Source organism: Amborella trichopoda, chromosome 4 (genome assembly GCF_054954075.1).
Source record: "Amborella trichopoda isolate Santa Cruz 75 chromosome 4, AtrichopodaSantaCruz75HAP2 v2.0, whole genome shotgun sequence".
NCBI classification, from domain to species: Eukaryota; Viridiplantae; Streptophyta; class Magnoliopsida; order Amborellales; family Amborellaceae; genus Amborella; species Amborella trichopoda.
This window is the reverse complement of record NC_142339.1, coordinates 44141955-44162172: the sequence shown is the minus strand read 5'-3', so window position 1 is coordinate 44162172 and position 20218 is coordinate 44141955. Positions and strand designations below refer to the sequence as shown.

General features: G+C 32.9%; 1 long non-coding RNA gene across 1 annotated transcript; it reads left to right on the top strand.

Moving 5' to 3' along the window:
• Positions 1 to 9318: 9318 nt before the first annotated feature.
• On the top strand, positions 9319 to 10043 carry LOC148782488 (uncharacterized). Its single transcript, XR_016054545.1, has 2 exons — positions 9319 to 9465; positions 9564 to 10043. It is a non-coding gene; the product is annotated as an uncharacterized LOC148782488 (long non-coding RNA).
• The last annotated feature ends 10175 nt before the right edge of the window (positions 10044 to 20218 follow it).

The window sequence follows — 20218 nt, the reverse complement described above, 5'->3', positions numbered from 1 at the left end:
ATTTGGTGGGGCTAGGTTTTCTTGGCTAATTTCATGATTGACTACCCAAATATCACCAGTAAAAGAGAAAACCCTTACATGGTCTACGTAAACTCCCAGTTATATGCAAACCTCCTTCCCATTCTAAAAATGGGATGAATATTCAATTTATCAGATTATCTATTTTAGCGGATATGAGGATGTGTAGATGGATGAGTGGCAAGACAAGAAGGGATAGAATTTGAAATGAATGTACTTAGAAAAATTTAAGTATGGTACCAATAGACGATAAGATTGAGAGAGTCGATTTAGGTGGGCTGGCCTTGAGTAGCGTAAATCCAGTATAGTGTTTTTGTTAGGAAGTGTGAGTTAGTTCAAGTGTAAAGCTGAAAAAGAGCAAGGGATAGACTCAAAAGGACAATGTTGATAGTAGTGAGAAAAAATATAGGTATTTATGGTTTCATTGAGATCATGACTTTTAATAGAGCTTAACTTTTAATAGAGTGGAATGGCGGATCAAGATTCGTGGTAGTCGACTTCAATTAGTTTGAAAAACAGGAAGACTTTGATGATGATGATTTGTTTTCTAGTCGAAAATGTTAAAGCATGATTTGTTTTCTTATAAAAAATGTCAAAGCCATTCAAACTGAAAAGTGATAATTGTTTTAAGCCCATACTGAAAAGTGACAATTGTTTTAAGCCCATGGAGGATACCGCAGTTGGTTTTTCTTTTTTTTGGAAAAATTTTGTATAGATCTCTAATTTTTCATATTATTTCATGGTAGATCTTCCTTCCGTTTTATTTACAAGCAATATTAGAAAACTTTTAAAGATTTCATCATACATTCTCATCTCTTATCTCTCTCTTTTATTGATTTTTTATTATAAAAATTATTTCTCAACAAATCTTTTTATATTATTTCAACCTCAAAAACTTTTTAGCTATCGTTTTCTCTTTCTACCTATTAAAAACGTTTGTGAGTTAAAATAGCATAAAAAATTTTTAGAGCTAATTTTTGTAGTAAAAAAAGTCAATAAAAGAGAGAAATAAAAGATGAGTAGTACGGTAAAATCTTTAAAGATTTGCTTATGTTGCTTAAAAATAAAATAGAACGACGGTCTACCGACAAAAAAAATTAAAGATCTATGGGAAATTTTCCCTTTTTTCTTTTTTTTTGCCATAAATTCATTGCCCCGACAAATTGAGCCTACTAGGGGAAAAGTGTACCTCGCTCATCACCAAGTTCCCACTCTTCTTCTCAAAGAAGAGAGAAGCAGGGACTAGAGTGAGCTTTTGAACACCAGTTCTGCCTCCTCTCTTCCATGGCTTATTCGTCGGACACCTTTTCTGGTACCCCAATTCCAGAGAGGAGAGAGAGAGAGAGAGAGAGAGAGAGAGAGAATTTGGCTAGAAAAAGGCTGGCTAGCTCAAAGAAGGCTGGGATCAGTCGCCAACAGAAAATGCTTTGAATAGCTCAGTTTTTAGCTTTGCTTTGGCAGCCATGAAAATGGTGATTTTCTCTGCACTCACTTCGTTCCACGAAGTCAGTTTCCTAAAATGCTTTTAACAATTGCAATAGCGATTTCACTTTGATTGATTTTCTGGTTGGTTTAAACCTTAAAGAGGGCAATGGAATTCAAGATCGCCATTACCAGAAAATGCAGTTCCAGCCAACATCCAACGAACCTGGAATGCAAACCCCTCAGGTTGCCATCACCTATGGTTTCTAGTGTTCTAGGGGATCAATGGCCGCGATCCAGTTTTTTTTGTGGCTTCTATTGATCGTTCCATTTTAAAATTGATCCTCGAGTTTTTGTAGGGCTTCTAGTTTTGTAGGGCTACTCAAGCACTAAGCCAGATTCATAGGGTGACAAATTTGGGAAAATATTTAGGCTGCCGGATTCTTGAGGCTTTTCCACATAGAGAAGGAGTTGGATGAGTATCGGTTTACGAATTCGATAATTGGTATAAAAGTCTTTTAAACATACTCTACAAGGTTTAAAAGAACGGATTAGTGATCCTTATTGGCCACCAAAAAATTATGTCCATTTGGTGGATTGCTGATTCCAATAGGAGAACAGGACGGATCGGTACGATCTGGCATTTAAAAAATTTCAAAAAATTATTATAATTTCGTTCTTAAAGGAAAAAGTTTATATAGGGTTACAACTTTAAAATGTAGAATTAAAGATGCACCTCAAAAATACGTTATAAAAGATTGTTTGGATGCTGGAAAACACTCTAATTGATCATCTTGATATCAAGATCTATAAATATGAAAAGGAAAAAGATTTCGAGTCAGTAAAATAGTGTATCTTGCAACACATTATCTGGACCGTTCATTTTCAAGATTTCCATTACACCAATTTTATGGTCAAAATAAGATTTAAAATGCAACTCATTCCAATAACATAGATCTCCATAACTCAAATTTTTATAGTGAAACAAAAAAAGGGATCCTACAATAGTTTTAGACCTTTTGAGTTAATAGAGAGAAGAAAAGCTATGACCCTCACAATGAGCTATTGTGTTTTTATTAAATCAAACTGGCAGTCGGGGAAAAAGTTATGGTCTTCCATTTCTGTTTTCTCACCACACATGCTTTCGCTAGTCTAAAGTCTTTCTTTTTTGATGAAGTTTTGTTTGTTGAAACAATCTCAAATTCATATCAGTTAAATCATTTCCAAAATCTTGCCATACCATATGATTACAATTACCAAAAATAAAAAAATAAAAAATCCTCTCCACTATATGAGATTTAGCAAGCAAAAAATATATATTGCCAAATAAATATAGAATTCAAAACATGAATTTGCAATTATGCTTTAATAAAATTTATACATAAATAAATAAATGTATACTTGTAATGAGGAAAATGGATAGAGAAACTTGAAAACAAATTTTAAAGGGAAAAGTATAGAATGAGACCATTTAACTTTGGTATAAGGTGAGACATTAATCTTGACCATTGGATGTGAAATTGCGTAGCTGCAATTATTTCATTGAACAAGCTCGAACTTAAAATTTTTTTTTTTCAAACTTTGTGACACATCCAAGCTATCAAACTTCATATCAGATGGTTGTAAATAATTGTGACCACATTGTATGTATCAAAGATAAGTGGTCTGATTGTATACAATCCCATTTTAAAGTGGGCGTATCGATTAAAGAAGCCCTATAAACTATTATTATTTGTCTTAAATCCCACTCTATTCACCCCACAATCTATTTACCCCAAAGTTTTGTCATGCCACTATTTATTTGCCCCAATGGTTTGTTATACGGTTTACGGTGAGGTTAAGAAGCGGGACCTATTTATCCCACATTGAAGACACGAAGGAGCGAGCGCAAGCCTCACGCTCTCTAAAAGTCGAAGTGCATCTCGTTTAAAGCGTATGCCATTCGATTACTCATGCGCATTTCAAAGTGGTTCGGGCCAATAGAAGTAGGATTTCCTTTCTAAGATCTGAAAAAAATATGGGGGTAGGCCACCGCTCTTCATTTAATTTTGAAAAAACTATCAGGCAAAGCCCCCCCTCATTTTTATAAATTAATTGAACTACTTTTTTTACATAATGAGATAGTTTGTCAGAGAATCAGTATTGGGACAGTGATTTTGTTTACCCTCATCACCGTCCAAACTTCATCGCACAGTCACAGTTGCTCGGTAGTGTTTCAATTTACAATTTTTTTATACCAATCATAATGATATGAAATTTTCATCATCCAAACTTCATCGTACAATCACAGTTGTCTGGTAGTGTTTTAATTTTTTATTTTTTATTTACCAATCATAATGATATGAAATTTGGAGCGTGTATACATTTTAGTGTGAAGTGTACCTAATAAAAATATGAAAAAATAATTCGAAAAACTATAACTTGACCAAAATACCCTCGTAAATTTTGGGGGTATTTTGGTCAATTTATATTAGATACGCCTCACTAAGATGTACACACACTCTAAATTTCAAATAATTTGGATTTGCAGAAAAAAAAATAAAAATTGAAACACTACCAGACAACTGTGATCGTGCGATAAAGTTTGGATGGTGATGAGAGTATGCAAAATCACTATTTATTTTTACCTATAGGCATTGGGAAGAGTTTATATATATATATATATATATATATATATATATAGAAAAAGCTGGGATTAGCCTAGTAGCTCATGTGAACATATGAGCCTAACGGCCCAGATTCAATCTGAGCCGATCTGACGGTCGTGACCTCATTTTGTATTTAAATTTTAATTTTTTTTATACATATCTAAATCATTTGAAATTTTAGGTATATGTTCTTCTCATCAAGGCGCACCTAATAAAAATATAAAACAAATATTCATAAAAAACTAAATGCTCAAAATACCTTTGAAATATTTTAGGAGTATTTTGGTCAATTTATTTCATGTAAACTATTTTTTTGATATTTTTCAAAGATTCGAATATTTTTTATGAACGCACTCCTAAACTTTCAAGTGCTTTAGATTTGTAGAAAAAAAATTAAAATTAAAATACTACATAACATATGTGATTGTCAGATTGGCCAAGATTTAATCTGGACCGTTGGGCTCATATGTTTATATGAGCTAATGGGTTAATCCTATCTTTTTCTTATATATATATATATATATATATATATATATATATGGACATTCTAAACTTCACAACCCTTCAAATTACAAATGTTCAAGATAGAGAGAGTTGTGAATGGTGGATTTATTAATTTTTTTGTTTATTTTTTTTAAGAAGTTACTTTTGTGGGGCAAATTTGTAAATATTACTACAAGACAAATGTTATTTTTGTCATCTCTATAAAGGGTAAAATTGAAATTTTAATTAAAAGACAAGATCACTCTATAAATAAAGTTTCATGACACTAACTTCCAAAACGGCATGGTACTTTTGTGAAAATTTCAAATTTGTCATTGTTTAATGGTAAAGTTACCTATTTAAATATTTTATTAATAAAAAATAATGATTGTTTTGATAAATAAACTCATCACAACCCCTTGTAACTTGAACATTTGTATTTTGAGGGGTTGTTAACTCATATATATATATATATATATATATATATATATATATATATATATATATATATATATATATATATATATATATATGTAGAAAGTTTATATAAGGTTGCAACCTTAAAATGTAGAATTACATATGCACCTCAAAAATATATCGAAAATGTTGTTTTAATGTTGATCTCAACATCGAGATGTATGATTATAAATAAATAAATAAATTTTGGAGTCTCAGAAATAGTGCATCTTGCAACACATTATCTAGACCGTCCATTTTCAAGATTTTCATATATTTCTAGATCTCCTTGATTTTAACCATTTTTGGAGTTTAAAATTTTCTAATTAGATATGAAAATAGATTTTAAGATAATACTAAATATGTTTTATAGCAAAAATTACATGTTATGATAAAATTTGGAGGTGCGCCTTAATTGGATTGTTTGCAACCTTATAGAAACCGCACCCATATATATATATATATATATATATTCCGCTTCCTATTATCCACCGTCCATTTCAAATGTAAGGTTGTAATCGAACAAACCCCCTTACCTGCATGCGAAAAATATTGGCCCAAAAGCTTCAAACCCAAATTTATTTCAACTCGTACCCCTCTCGCTCTCTTCTATGCTACAGACGAACCCATACCCCTCTCTTCCTCTCGCTCTTTCTCTGCCACAGACACCCCTCTTCTCTTCTGTTGCCAAAGATGCCCCACCTCTCGATCTTCTTGGCTGCCAAAGATGGCACCAAGGCCATCTCGACCTTCCTGGCTGTAACAAAAGTTGGAACTCCGCCACAAAAAGTTCTTCGGCATCAATTTAGGTGAGTGCTCCTCAAATCTTATCCTCATTTGAGTGTTTTTTTTACTTGAATCCAACCCACAATTTCTGAATAAACTCCAACTCTAAATCAAGAATAAAACCCTTTTTTTTTTTTTTCCCAAAAACCAACCCAAATTTTTTGGTAGATCCCAAAATAATATATTCCAATAATCCTACTTTTTTTTCAGAATAAATCACCAAAAATAGGAGAAGAAATTACAGTCATAGAAAATGAAAATGAAAATGGAAGACAAAACTATGTATGGGATATAAAATTTTGGGTTTGGTTTAAAAAAATTTAGGTGATTTTAGTTTATCACAGTTTAAATACTATCTTTATCACAAATAAACACCAATATTGTTCTTTCATGTCTAAAACAAAGCCAAAGTTTGTGATTATATCCAAAAATGGAATTTGTGAATAAAGCCCTTTCTTTTATTCTTCCTTCTTGTTGATATAAATTGATTTTTTTATGGTATTATTTTGTTACTTTTGGTTTGATTTGTGGATTTTTTACTGATGTCAAATGGGTGGATTTAGTTCCTTTCTCTTTTGTTATTGCTTTTTTTTTCATTTTTGATATAATCCTAAAGTAATTATAGAGCAAAATTTTGTAGTGGTTTTTTGTTTTTCTTTTGTAGATCAATTACTCGCAGAGCATAAAATGTTTCTGAACTTGGAAACAAAACAAAGTACTAATCATGTCAAGCTATGCATATTCTGTTTCATTGAATGCTCATTATTGTATATTCTGTTTCATTGAATGTTCATTATTGTATGGTAATGTTTCTGAATTGTATTCTCAACCAAATTTACTTTGTGCTGTGAAGTCCTAACCATACTAGTACTTCTTGTTTTTTTTTTCAAATTGCATGTTGTGGAGATCAATCACATAATCACTTGCCACTTTTTTTGTAGAACGGTCTTGTTAGCATTACACACTCAGAGATACTCTTCAACATCCACCACCTACAATCCCTTACTGTTGATTAAGTTTTTTTCTTTTGAGATTGATGTGGGTCTAGTTATGAGATTGAGTTGGTAATTATTTATTTCAATTCATTGGATCTTAAATTGATTTTGTTTAACCAAAAGATCCTTATCTATGTTTAATTAAATTGGATTGTCCACAACCCTTGTACTGAAAAGGTGATGCCTATGCATTGTTTTGAAGTGATTGTAGAGCAAACTTTTAGAGTGGTTTTTTGTTTTTCTTTTGCCGATCGATTGCTTGTTTTTTGTTTTTTCTTAGAAAATTTAGAAGTACCATTCTAACGCAAGTTTTTTTTTTTTTTTTTGTTACATTTACAATGAGTTTTATGATTTGATGACGCTTGGGGTTGGGTTCTCAATTACCGGCAAGTTGGGTTGTCATCACGATCGTATCGTCAAAGTATTCTAACAACGATTGATTCTCGTTTATGCTTCTTAGTGAGTCGAGTACAGGGACGTGCCTCTCGATTTTATAAGAGCCCTACAGTGATCATAGGATAGTCACAATACCATGCTTCTATTGTCTTTTTTTTTTTTCTCTTTTTACCATATCTCCTAACTTGAGTTTGGAGCAAGCTTCTCTTGTCTCACACACATGGTCTCTAGGTAGCAACAAAACATGCATGCAAGCCTCAACAAAATTAGTGAGTTTTTTCTATGACTTTGTCCTATTTTTTTTATTGCAAATATTATTAGAAATTGGGAAAATGTCCCATGAGCAAGGAAAGAATCGGTGTCAGCTCATTTGGCTCGAAATCCATTTGATAAAATAGTTCTTTGGCTTTATGGGGTTGTTTGTTCTGTGCATAACCAGATATCATTGAATTCGACGAGCATAGATTTCTTTGATTAGGGAAACTACCAAATATAAGCTCTGCACTTTTGATATCCTTGCATTTGCAGTACATAGATAGTAGATAGTAATGCATTGATTAGATGGAGATTGATTTTCAGTCGAGCTTTGAGTACATATACATGAACCCATATGCCTCGGTTTAGAAGTTTGAGCTCACCACAAGTAGTATAAACACTCACAATGGTAATAGGGTCAAGATTTACAGGTACAAGAAGCATTTGGTCAAAGGTTTCCAAGGTTTCTTTGCAAAATCCAATTTGTGCACATCCAACTATGACCATGTTCCATGAAACCACTTCTCGCACAAAAATGTCCTCGAACACTGACAGCCCAGATTCTAAATCTCCACAGTTTATGTACATGAAGACAGTGGCATTTTGGGCAGCTACATTTTGTGAAAAACCCGATTTGATTTCCCAATAGTGCATTAATCTCCCAAATGCAAGTGACTCTAAACATTCACAATAGGAAAGAACAACTATTAGAGTAGCTAGGTTACATCTCTTATTAGAATTCAGCAAGTCTCGAAAAAGAATCACGACATCTCTTGAAAAGCCATTATTTGAATACCCTGCAATCATGGTGTCCCATGTGATCAAATCCCTCTCATCCATCATTTCAAGAAGCAACGTTGCTGATCTTATATCAGAGCATTTTGTGTATATGTCTATCAAACTATTAATCACAATAAAATCCAAACCCAATTCTATTCGAATCACAAATCCATGTATAAACTGGCCATGCTCTAACAATTTTGATTTTGATCAAGCTGAAATTAGAGTCACCACAGTAACCGAATTAGGCTTGAAACCATTAGATTCCATCTCCTTCAAAAAGCCAAAAGCTTTTGAAGCTCATTCATTCTCTATGAAAGCATTGATATTGAATTCTAAGAGACCAAAGCCTTAGAAACCAGTCCTTCAAAGACCTTACAAGTATATTCAATATCATTGACTTTTGAGTAAAATGAAATGAGTGAATTATACATAGAAATATGAGCATTCCTAAACCCTCTTTTGAATCCCCAACAATGAACAGACTTTCTAATATTTGGGTTCCCTAAATCATGGCAGGCTGAAATTATGAATGATAGAGTTATTGAATTTGGCATGGCATTGGATAATACAATTTTTTTGAAATACCTAATGGAATTTTCAGGCTTTTGGCAATGCAAACACCCCCAAATCATCGTATTCCAAGCTTCAGTTTCTCTAAAATGCAGTGATGTGGAACGTTTGTGATTCTGAGTTGATGTTGTTATTACTATCATTAGTACTACTTTGTTCCTCTCTCTCTCTCTCTCTCTCTCTCTCTCTCTTGCATATAGTACTCTCTTTGTTGGTTCCTAAAAAAAGTGCACTCTTTGTTGGTATGCATATGATATTATTTTCTTTCCCTAAATTTAGAAATTTTGACTTCAATAAATAGTTTCTAGATTTTCATTACCATAATTAGTTTTATTTGTAAGCTTTTAGCTACTTTTTGAACGGATGATATTGGATTTGTTTCTAATGTATATTACAATTGTTAGGCAAATTAGCTTGGATTTAGAATAACATGATTTTCTGGCCTCATTTTATGTATAAAAGTAAAATGAACTTGTTTTTTTAATGTTACACTTTTTGAAGTGCAGCCTCCCAATATAGAGGAGCTCTATTATCTTCTGGTGAGATTAGTAGGGTTAGGCAAGACTCTTATACATGCGTTTAGCAGGGTTGGGCAAGACTAATCAAGGACTCCAAAATACAATCCTCGAGGTTACCTGGGTGAAGCCAATGTGGTAGGCCACCCACACCACATCCCATTATTAATGCTGAATTGCTTTAGTATTCATTGTTGTATTATTTTTACCAATTAACATTTGGTTTTATAAAGTAGTGGCACAGAGCTCTTGAGAGATGGTATCAGACCAAGGACTGGGATTTGGCCATTAAGGCATTCGGCTACCTATCAAAGTATTGTCCAATCCCATTAGAGGAGCCCTAGGATGACAATGCAAATGATGATGTACTTGGGGACATTGGAGAGAGTAGCTCCCGAACGGAGGATCAGATCCTGACACAGCCCATTCCTACACCAGCGTTAATAGAGGAGGTTGGACGACTGTGGCGTCATCGAAGACGCCTAGATCATAGAGTTGAGAGCAACGATCCAGATGGTGGCCGGAGCAATGTAGATGGTCCCCTTGAGAAAGGCAAGGGGATATTATGAAGCAGGGTGCAGAATCTTAAGCAAATACGTAGGGGCCACAATTAGTGGAGCATTGTACATATCGAATAGTATTACTGATTTTTTGAAGTCGTTTTTGTGTAAATTTGGAACCAGTAGTAAATTTGATAAGTTTTTATGAACTAGTAACTGTATTTTCGTGGCAATCTGATGCGTGTATGGTGTTTGCTAGTTCTTTTGACAATGAAAGAGTAGCCATTTTTGTATTACTTTTGACGTTTTATTTTTTTTTGACGGCAATGAATATTGGATCCTTAGGTCTGACACATTTGCTTGTTTCTATATGGTATTAGGTTGGGGTAGTTACATTGATAGCACATTATGTTTTGGTGTTGCTCATGTTTCAATGTCTTGATATGGATATGGCCTTAAGAAGGTAGAGAGTTTTCAGTGAGGCATATTCCTTTGTTTTATTGTGAGATGCATTGTGCCCACAACCTATATCGCTAGCAAAGTTGCAGAAATATGCTTAGCTGTTCTATGTCCATGATGTCTGGAAGCCCTCCAGTAGGGTTTTGGTCAGTGCCGAAAGAGCCAAAGAGAGGGCAAAGGCCATCACAGACCTGCCATGTTTGTGCCGGCTGGAAACCCTCTAGGAGGGTTCTGGTTAGTGCCAAGAGTGCCGAAGAGAGGGCAAAGTCCGTCACGGCTCTAGCAAAGCTGTGGCGCACTGTCACGAACCTGCTATCAAACACTCAACATACCAAATAAAGTAAAATGAGAATTATTTGGAGACACATGCATTTCACTATCTATGTAAACCCACATTGCATGCATAAATGTCATACATGAAAAAATAAAGCCTTTACAAAAAAGTACTTTACATGCCCCATAAATAGGTCACATCCAAATAAACCCAAATTTCATTATAAATGGTTTCCACTATCAATAAATAGGTCCTTTACATGGCTCCAAAAATAGGATTACATGACCCCAAAAATAGGATTACATTACCCCAAAATAGGTCCTTTACATCCCCTCATAATTAGGTGCTTTACATGCCCATATAACTAGGTCATTTACATGCCTTATAAATAGTTTTACATGGCCTCAAAATTATATGACTATTCAGTATTCACATAACCCCGAAAGTCAATTATAAAAAGGGGTATTTACATATCTTCAAAATTTCAAAAATTAGTCAATACAAAAAATCTTTTATGCATATGTGCAAATGAAGCCTTGCAAGTTGCCATATCCCATTATTTTACTATTTTTTTTATTGGCTTGTGGTCTTAAGGCCCTCATCCCTTTTGCACAATTTGAATTTGCAAAGTGCTTGATGAAGGTAGCCTCGACCCTTTCCACAAGTCTGATAACCTGAAAGAAGAGGAGGTGAATTAGTCTACAAACCAGGGACAAGTTTAAGTACAATGATAATTTGTGGGAGAACCACTAATGAAAGTAAATTATGATTAAAAAGAATAAAATAGAAACATAAGCTACATGTTCACTAGAAAATTTCAGTGACATCTCCAAGAGTAAAGGTAAATTTGCATTATTTTTTTATCTCTCAAAATATGAAAACAAACCTCCTTAGAACTGCCAAGGTAAGACCTATCCACCATCACCAAGTAAGACCGTGACACATGCTCTTCTACTATCTGTAGTGAAACAAAATCATATAGTTTACTTGCAGTGTATTAAGGTTAAACTCTCCCATACAATTTGCATTACCAAAGCATGAATTCCCTATGCAGAAAGATTAGTCAGAGTTTTCAACAACAATAGGACATATTAATTACTTAATAAAATTCATTTCATAGAGTGGGATCAGGCTCTGATGGTGATGAGAGAAGCTAACTCTAGGTTTTACTTTCATTCAACCAAAGGTTAAACAAGAAATCATTGAGGCAAATCATCCATCAAATGTATTCTTGTTTATTTCAATAGGTTTGTTGTTTAGCAATGCATGACGTGTATTGTTTTTTTGGTGGGGGATGGGTGGGGTTTTCTACTGTGTATGGCTCTTGGTAAGTGACTATCATTTTTCTTTATTTAGATAGTAACTCCTTTTCTAAATAAGTCATGCATAGAGTTAGTAGAACTTATGTCTTATGTTGATTAAACATATCTTAGGATCCAAAATAAAAAATAAGAAAAGTTTAAGGGATTTGATTGACCTTGTCGTACTTCTTTATGATCTTGGAGAATGCCAAAAGATTCAAGGCATTATTGCAGCCATTGCCAGATACTAGATACATTAAATTAAAGTATCTAAATTTAATATAATTCTAATAGTACTGCAACAGCAAACACATACTCTTATGAATTTATCCACAAACCAACAAAAATGGAAGAAAGGTATATAAAAAAGAGTGCGAATCTACTTAATTATTTTATCAACAAAAGATTAAAAAAAAACAGATATACTAAAAACTTTAGGAAGAGAGTAAATATTTACTGGTAATTTTTCAAAATGAGGAGTTTCAAATGAAATTCTATAAATGCCCTTCCTAGTAATTTTTCCGTTTTCTTCAGGCCTTGCTGAGTTAAATGTAGGTCTTTATTTTTGGGGTCCATCAGAAAAAAGCCATTATAGTGGAGCGTGGAGTTTCAGATGTGACATGGATCTTCACTTTTTTAAAATTTTCCATGGGTACCTTTTCAATGACTAGTTCATTTAACTTTTTGGACAGAGCTTTTTTGTTATATTTCCTTGGTTCAGCCAAGATGGAATCAAGGTCTCTTAGCATCTTCAATTATTACATCCATATGGTAATTCCCTATACAATAGGAAGAAATCCCTCATTTGATAGAAAGTCCCTCATTTGATAGAAAGAGATATAATAATACGTTGTTCTAAAATCAAAACATATTAGACAATCATTCAAATGGCTAATAGACATGATGGTAAGATAGAAATGAAAAAGAACCAATGTTGCCCATTGTTGAAGAATAGTAAACAAACCATGGAGCCCGTTGTAGAAGAACAGTAAAGATTCTTATAATTTCTAAACAATCCATGGGCATCACCTTTTTAGTGCAAGGGTTGTGGACAATCCAATTTAATTGAACATAGATAAGGATCTTTTGGTTAACAAAATCAATTTAAGATCCAATGAATTGGAATAAATAATTACCAACTCAATCTACAGAACTAGACCCACATCAATCTCAAAAGGAAAAAACTTAATCAACAATAGAGGATTGTAGGTGGATGTTGAAGACTGTGTAGTGCTAACTAGACCGTTTTACAAAAAAAGTGGCAAGTGATGCGGTGATTGATCTCTACAACATACAATTTGAAAAAAAACAGAAGTACACGTATGGTTAGGACTTCACAGCACAAAGTAAAATTGGTTAAGAATACAATTCATAAACATTACCATAAAATAATGAGCATTCAATGAAACAGAATGTGCATAGCTTGACATGATTAGTACTTTGTTTTGTTTTCAATTTCAGAAATATTGAATGCTCTACAAGTAATCGATCTGCAAAAGAAAATAAAAAAACCACTCAAAAATTTTGCTCTACAATCACTTTAGGACTATATCAAAAATGGAAACAAAAGCAACAACAAAAGAGAAAGGAACTAAAACCACCCATTTGACCCAATGAACGATCAGTAAAAAATCCACAAATCAAACCAAAATTAAAAAAATAATACCATAAAAAAAAAAAATCAATTTCTATCAATAAGAAGGAAGAGCAAAAGATAGAGCTTTATTCACAAATTTCACTTTTGGATATAATCACAAACTTCGGCTTTGTTTTAGACATGAATGAACAATATTGGTGATAAAGATAGGATTTAAACTATGATAAATTGAAATTACCTAAATTTTTTTTAACCAAACCCAAAATTTCTTATCCTATATATAGTTTTGTCTTCCATTTTTATTTTCTATGATTGTGATTTTTTCTCCTATTTTTGGTGATTTATTTTGAAAAAAACGTATGGTTTTATTGGAATATATCTTTTTGGGATCTACCAAAAAAATTTGAGTTGGTTTTTGGAAAAAAAAATGGGTTTTATTCTTGATTTAGGGTTAGAATTTATTCAGAAATTGTTGGTTAGATTCAAGCAAAAAAAAAAACACAAATGAGGATAATATTTGAGGTGCACTCACTTGAATTGATGCTGAAGAACTTTTCGTGGCGAAGCTCCAACTTCTGTGACAGTTAGGAAAGTTGAGACGGCTTTGGTGTTGTCTTTGGCAGTCAGGAAGATCGAGAGGGTTTTGGGGACGTCTGGCAGGTTGAGAGGGCTTTGGGGGCGTCTTTGGCAGCAGGAGAGAAGAGGGGCATCTGTGGCGGAGAAATAGTGAGCGGAAGAGGGGAGTATGGGTTCTTCTTTAGCACAGAGGAGAGTTAGCGAAAGAGAGGGGTACGGGTTGAAATAAAGTTGGGTTTGAAGCTTTTGGGCTAAAATCTTTCACGCGCAGGTAAAGGGGTTTCGTTCAATCACAATCCTACATTTCATTACATTGAAACAGATGGTGGATAATAAGAGGCAAAATTATTGTTCCCTATCGCCTATAGGCATTGGAAAGACATTTCATATATATATATATATATATATATATATATATATATATATATATATATATATATATATATATATATATATATATATATATAAGTAATGATCCAATGAGACTCTCTCACACCCATATGTGTAGGACCCCAAAGGATCACCATTAAATTTGGCACAGAACTATGGAAAAGTTATCACATAAGTGTGGGATTTGACTTCTCTAGATATCTGTGCCAAATTTAATGGTGATCGTTTAGAGTCCTGCACATATGGGTATGGGAAGGTTTCATATAATCATTGCTATATATATATATATATATATATATATATATATATATATATATATATATATATATATATATAGATATATATATGGCATTTTTTTCTTATGTCCATGTATCTTGATGTCGAGATGAACAATTTGAAGGTATTTGGGCATCAAAACAACTTCTTCTAGTGAATTTTTTGAGGTAGGCTCAAATATGATTGCTTAGAGCCTCAACTCTATATAAACTATATATATATATATGGAAAACATTATAAAATTCCTAGAGGTGAAGTTCTTCACCAACGGCTTTATCACCGTTCAAAGGTTATCACACGGTCACATATGTATGATAGTGTTTGAATTTTAATATTTTTTTTACAAGTCATAATGATCTAAAATTGTGTTGGTGTGCGCACATTAGTGAGATGCACATGAGTAAAATATAAAACAAATAATTTGAATGATAAAAATCATGTACAAATACCTCTATAACTTTTCAAGGGTAATTTCATCATTTTATTTTATGACTAGTATTTTTTTAATATTTTATTTTATGACTTTTATTTTTTAAATATTTTTTTTTGGCGATACTAGGTCATCTGTATACACACCCCAAAGTTTAGATAAATCTAATCAATACAAAAATTATAAAAATTCAAATACTACCGAAAACTGTGACCGTGTGATGAACTTTTGATGGTGATGAGGTGTAGGTGAAGTATTGTAGAACTTCACCTATATGCATTTTGTAGATGCTTCCTATATATCTAAACAATTCCTATAGGTGAAGTTCTACAATACTTCACCTACACCTGATCACCGTCCAAAGTTCATAATACGGTCACAATTTTCAGTAGTATTTGAATTTTTATAAATTTTTTACTGATCAGATTTATCTAAACTTTGGAACGTATGTACATATGACCAAATCTCACCAAAATAAAATATTTAAAAAATAATAGTGATAAAGTAAGATGATGAAATTGCCCTTGAAAAGTTATAGGTGAGTATTTTATGTAATTTTTATCATTCAAATTATTTGTTTTGTATTTTATTTATATGCATCTCTGAGGCTCACACACCTATAAAATTTTAGATAATTATGATTTGTAAAAATAATATTAAAATTGAAATACTATCAGACATATGTGATCATGTGATAAACTTTGAACGGTGATAAGCCGTAGGTGAAGTACTTTAAAACTTCACCTATAGGCATTTTCTAGTGTTTTCATATATATATATATATATATATATATATATATATTGTTTAGAGTAAGTATGTGAATATTAAACTGTTATATTTTAGTATGTGTTGTAAAATTTTGTAAAGGTTTAGACAAAATAGAATTATACAGATGAAAGGTATTGATTGATATATCGATAACTAACCACTGTGTGTGGTTGAAATTACCTATTTTAATACTGAACACTATTTTGAATTGCATAACATCAACATTAAATATTTCATTCTTATAGAAATTTGTACAGATACATCTAAAAGGAATACAAACAGACTGTATACAAACTACAAAACAAACTATCTGTAAAAATTAAAAACTTGTTGTTTACATATGCAATAACTGGAAAAAAATTTCCAGTGTTGAGGGCAATAGGAAGGAAGAGAGCGAAGATTACAATCACACATGCTATGTACAAAGGAAAGAAGGAAAAGATAGAACCTGGTAATCAAGGTGAATTATTGTGACCTGGTATTCATGTGATATGAGGTCAGGATAGCTGTTGCAGAAGATGGAGCAGGTAGAAGATAGAAGAGTGTCTTCTGAGAGAGAGAGAGATGAAAGAAGAGAAGCAGAGAAGAGAAGAAAAGAGAGGAGAAGAGAGCCTCCCTGGTTGGGGTTCTGAGTGACCTTCCTCTGCTTATATAGAGAAGGAAAATGGGATGCCTTCGTAGCGAAGGCAAGGTGACGAGTCGTAAAGCAAAAATGGTTGTGACATAAAGAAGATGCTGTCGGCTGTCGGCAGAAGAAAACAAAATCAAAAAGAAAAAAGGTGAAAAAGCCTTTTGTCGTTGTCGGCACTTGTGGACAAAAAGGCATCTGTGAATAGTTCACAATTTTATCTTTTATGTCGGTGCTACAGTGACGATATCTTTGAATTATCATTTTGTCTTTTTATATCGGTGGAGAGCATCTTTGCACAGTCCTGGTTTGTCGTATGTTAGTGAAGAGTATCTTGACATAGTATCTTTGACTGAATTCATCTGGGTCATCTTCTTTTTTAGGGTCTGTTTCTTCTAGGGGAAAGTATCTATTGTTGTGAGTTGGTGATGACTGGACGGTCTTATCTGATGAGACCGACTTTCTTCCTGCTTCTGCAAAGATTTCCTTCATTTGTTGTTCCAAGGTTTCTTTGGAAGCATTAAGGTTTGATTGGAGCATATTTCTCAAATATGTGGGAAAGTCAAAGGAAGTATTGGCTGTATTATGTCCACTTGGACTGGCATTATATATAGGTTTTTGTGGAGGTATGCGTTTGGGAACTATGGTTGTGGGATCCATATTAAAGATGTCCCACCATTTTACTGAGATGGTTTTGTCCAGTCGTGGAATATAGGTATGGTCGGCTGTATTATTGACAGAGATTGAGTATTCCCATTTCATAATCCATGGGAGTTGGTATAGTGCAACAAAGTATAAGTGATTGTTTGTATTATCATCACTATTATTGAATATAGCGAATTGTTCCTGCACTTTTTGAAAAGCAGGAGGTAAAATTGCAGTAGTTGATCCCCAAACTATAAACCAATTTTTAAACCAGTTGGGGAATCTTTCGAAAATGGGTAAACGAAACTGAATATATCAACTATGAGTATTGTTTGGATTTTAATAATAAAACATTTTATGCCATGCTTCTATGTATTCGGCATACTTGTAGTATTTGTACGAAAAATCAGGATTATGTAATTTTTTGCCTTGAGCACGATTGCAACCCCACTCATCATAAGAAAGCAATTTTTTGATCTGGATTTTTGAATATGCAATTACTCTAGTATTTTGTTGGTAATAATGGACAACAGAGATGGATCATGTTTCCATGAGGATTGCTTCATAATACTCACGAGTTTTGACTCCATTGGTTGGATTCAAATGGTTTATAGTGGAGCAAGTTTGATAGGGTCCATATTCGTATGGTGGTCATCGATTGTAATATCCATAAGATATGCTCTTTCAATATATGCAGAGCGAGGAAAATTAGGCCTTTGGTTTGGTTTTGATTGAGCTGGAGTATAGGCGGGAGTGGATGTATCAGTGTCTGGATAAGTGATTTGGTGAATAGGAGAAATAGAAGGTGAAAGGGTTGCCAAAGGCGGGTTCTCACTTTCAAATGGTATTATTTTTAGAGGGCGTTTCTCATTGCGAGAAGAATTGCTACGAGAGCCCATGAGAGTGGGTGGATTGGACAGAGTATTATTATTATTGGCTACAAGGAGCTGTAGTGCAAGTGATAGTGGTGAATCGTCGTTGGCGTCAGTGTTGCCCCCCCTAAGTAGTTGTTCATGACCATCGATGCGTTGTTTGATGATACCTCCCAATCCCAATTCGGATACGTCACATTCAATTATTTTGAAAGCAGTAGGATGAGGAAGAGAAAGGCAAACTAGGGTTTTAACTTTTTGTTTGATTAGTTGAACTGCTTCAGTATGCATATCCGTCCAAGGTGAAGGATTCTTTTTTAATCTATTATGTAAAGGCTTAACGTCTATAACAAGATTAGGATAAAAATTACTAACATAATTTAAACATCCTAAGAACCTTTGAAGTTCTTTCTTGTCTAGTATTTGATCAGGAAATTTATCAGTAAATTGTATGGATCAATCTATAGAAATAATAGCCCATGATGAATATTATGTCCTAGAAACCTAATATTGGTTTTGAATAAAGTAATCTTTCTTGCCGATACAACTAATCCAACATTCTGGACTGCATGAATAAAAGTATTAATATGTTTAATATGTTCATCTATGGATTCAGAAAAGATCAAGGCATCATCGATATAGACTATCATAAATTGATAATAAGCATTAAAGACATCATTCATTATTTTCTGAAATTCTAATGGAGCATTTTTTAGGTCAAATGGCATTACATTCCATTCATATTGTCCAAAAAGTACATTAAATGCTGTTTTATATTTATCTTTTTCTTGAATTTGTATTTGCCAATATCATGATTACATGTCAAATTTGGAAAAGATACAAGCATTGGCTACTCTATCTAGTAAATCCTTTTTATTGGGAATAGGATATCTAATCCATTGTAATACTTTATTAAGGGGTTTATAATTAATGACTAATCGAGGAACTCCTCATTTTTTTCCAGCATTTTCATTAACATAAAAAGCTGCACAACTCCATGGTGATGAGCTTGGTCTTATTAACTTTTTTGTTTGGAGGTCAGTAATTTCTTTTCTACACATATCTAATAAAATAGTACTCATTTGTATTGGTCTAGCTTTAGTAGGTATTTGTTTTTCATCAAATCCAGGTTCATATGGTAGGCTAATACTATGTTTTTTCCCATCCCAAAAAGCATTGGGATGCTCACTACAGATAGAGGTTTCGATTTGTTGTTGAATAGATTGAATCTTTTGTTGGATCAAAGGATTCTGTATTTATTCTTCTACATATTCATATTTAATTTCTTGTTTTAAATTACAAAGAAATTTTTCTTTATTGTGTAATTGACTTTTGACGTTATTGATTTCCTTTAATTTTGGTTTATGAATAAAGTCAAAGTGTATTGGTACATTTTGATAATTAGAAGATATTCCTGTTTGATCTATTGATAAGGGATATAGTAATGTAAGAAATGAGACTCCAAGAATAACTGCTTGGCTTAGTCCTTTGACCATGATAAATGATGTATTGATACATTGTTGATTATTACAAACAGAAGCATTGGATAATTTATAATTGATAAAAAGTCTACTGCCATCTGCAGTATTTAAGATCTGATTTTTTTTGTCAAAATATTTTGTCGGTACAATCCTTCATTGATGCAATTAAGGTCAGCACCTGAGTCTATTAAAGCTGATGTTTGAAAGCGATAATCTTCTGCTACTATTATAGTGACTTGAACAAACCATTTTTGAATCATAATTTTTATCTATCAGATTTACAGAAGAAGTTGTTATCATAAGTGGTTTAGCTTCTTAGGTTTCTGGTATATCTTCCGGTGGATCAGGACTATATGTGGTAATAAGATGATTGAATTCTAGTTCATCTGTATCTGAATTTTGATGAGATAAATTTTGTAATTCTAGGGTTTTAATTCTATTTTTTAATTGATGAACCTCTTTTTTGACTTCTTTAATTTCATGTTTCAGTTCTGAAATAGAAGGTTCTTTTTGTTTAGTAATATGTTGTTCACTTAATCTTTTCATAATAGAGGCAAAATTGTATTCATCAGGTGTTTTACTAATAGGAGGTGTTTTTGCTTTTGTTTTAGCTAAAGTAATAAATTTGGTGATTACAGATCTTTTTTCTTCTAGATCTATAATTTTCTCAATAACATCTAAGATCAGATTATC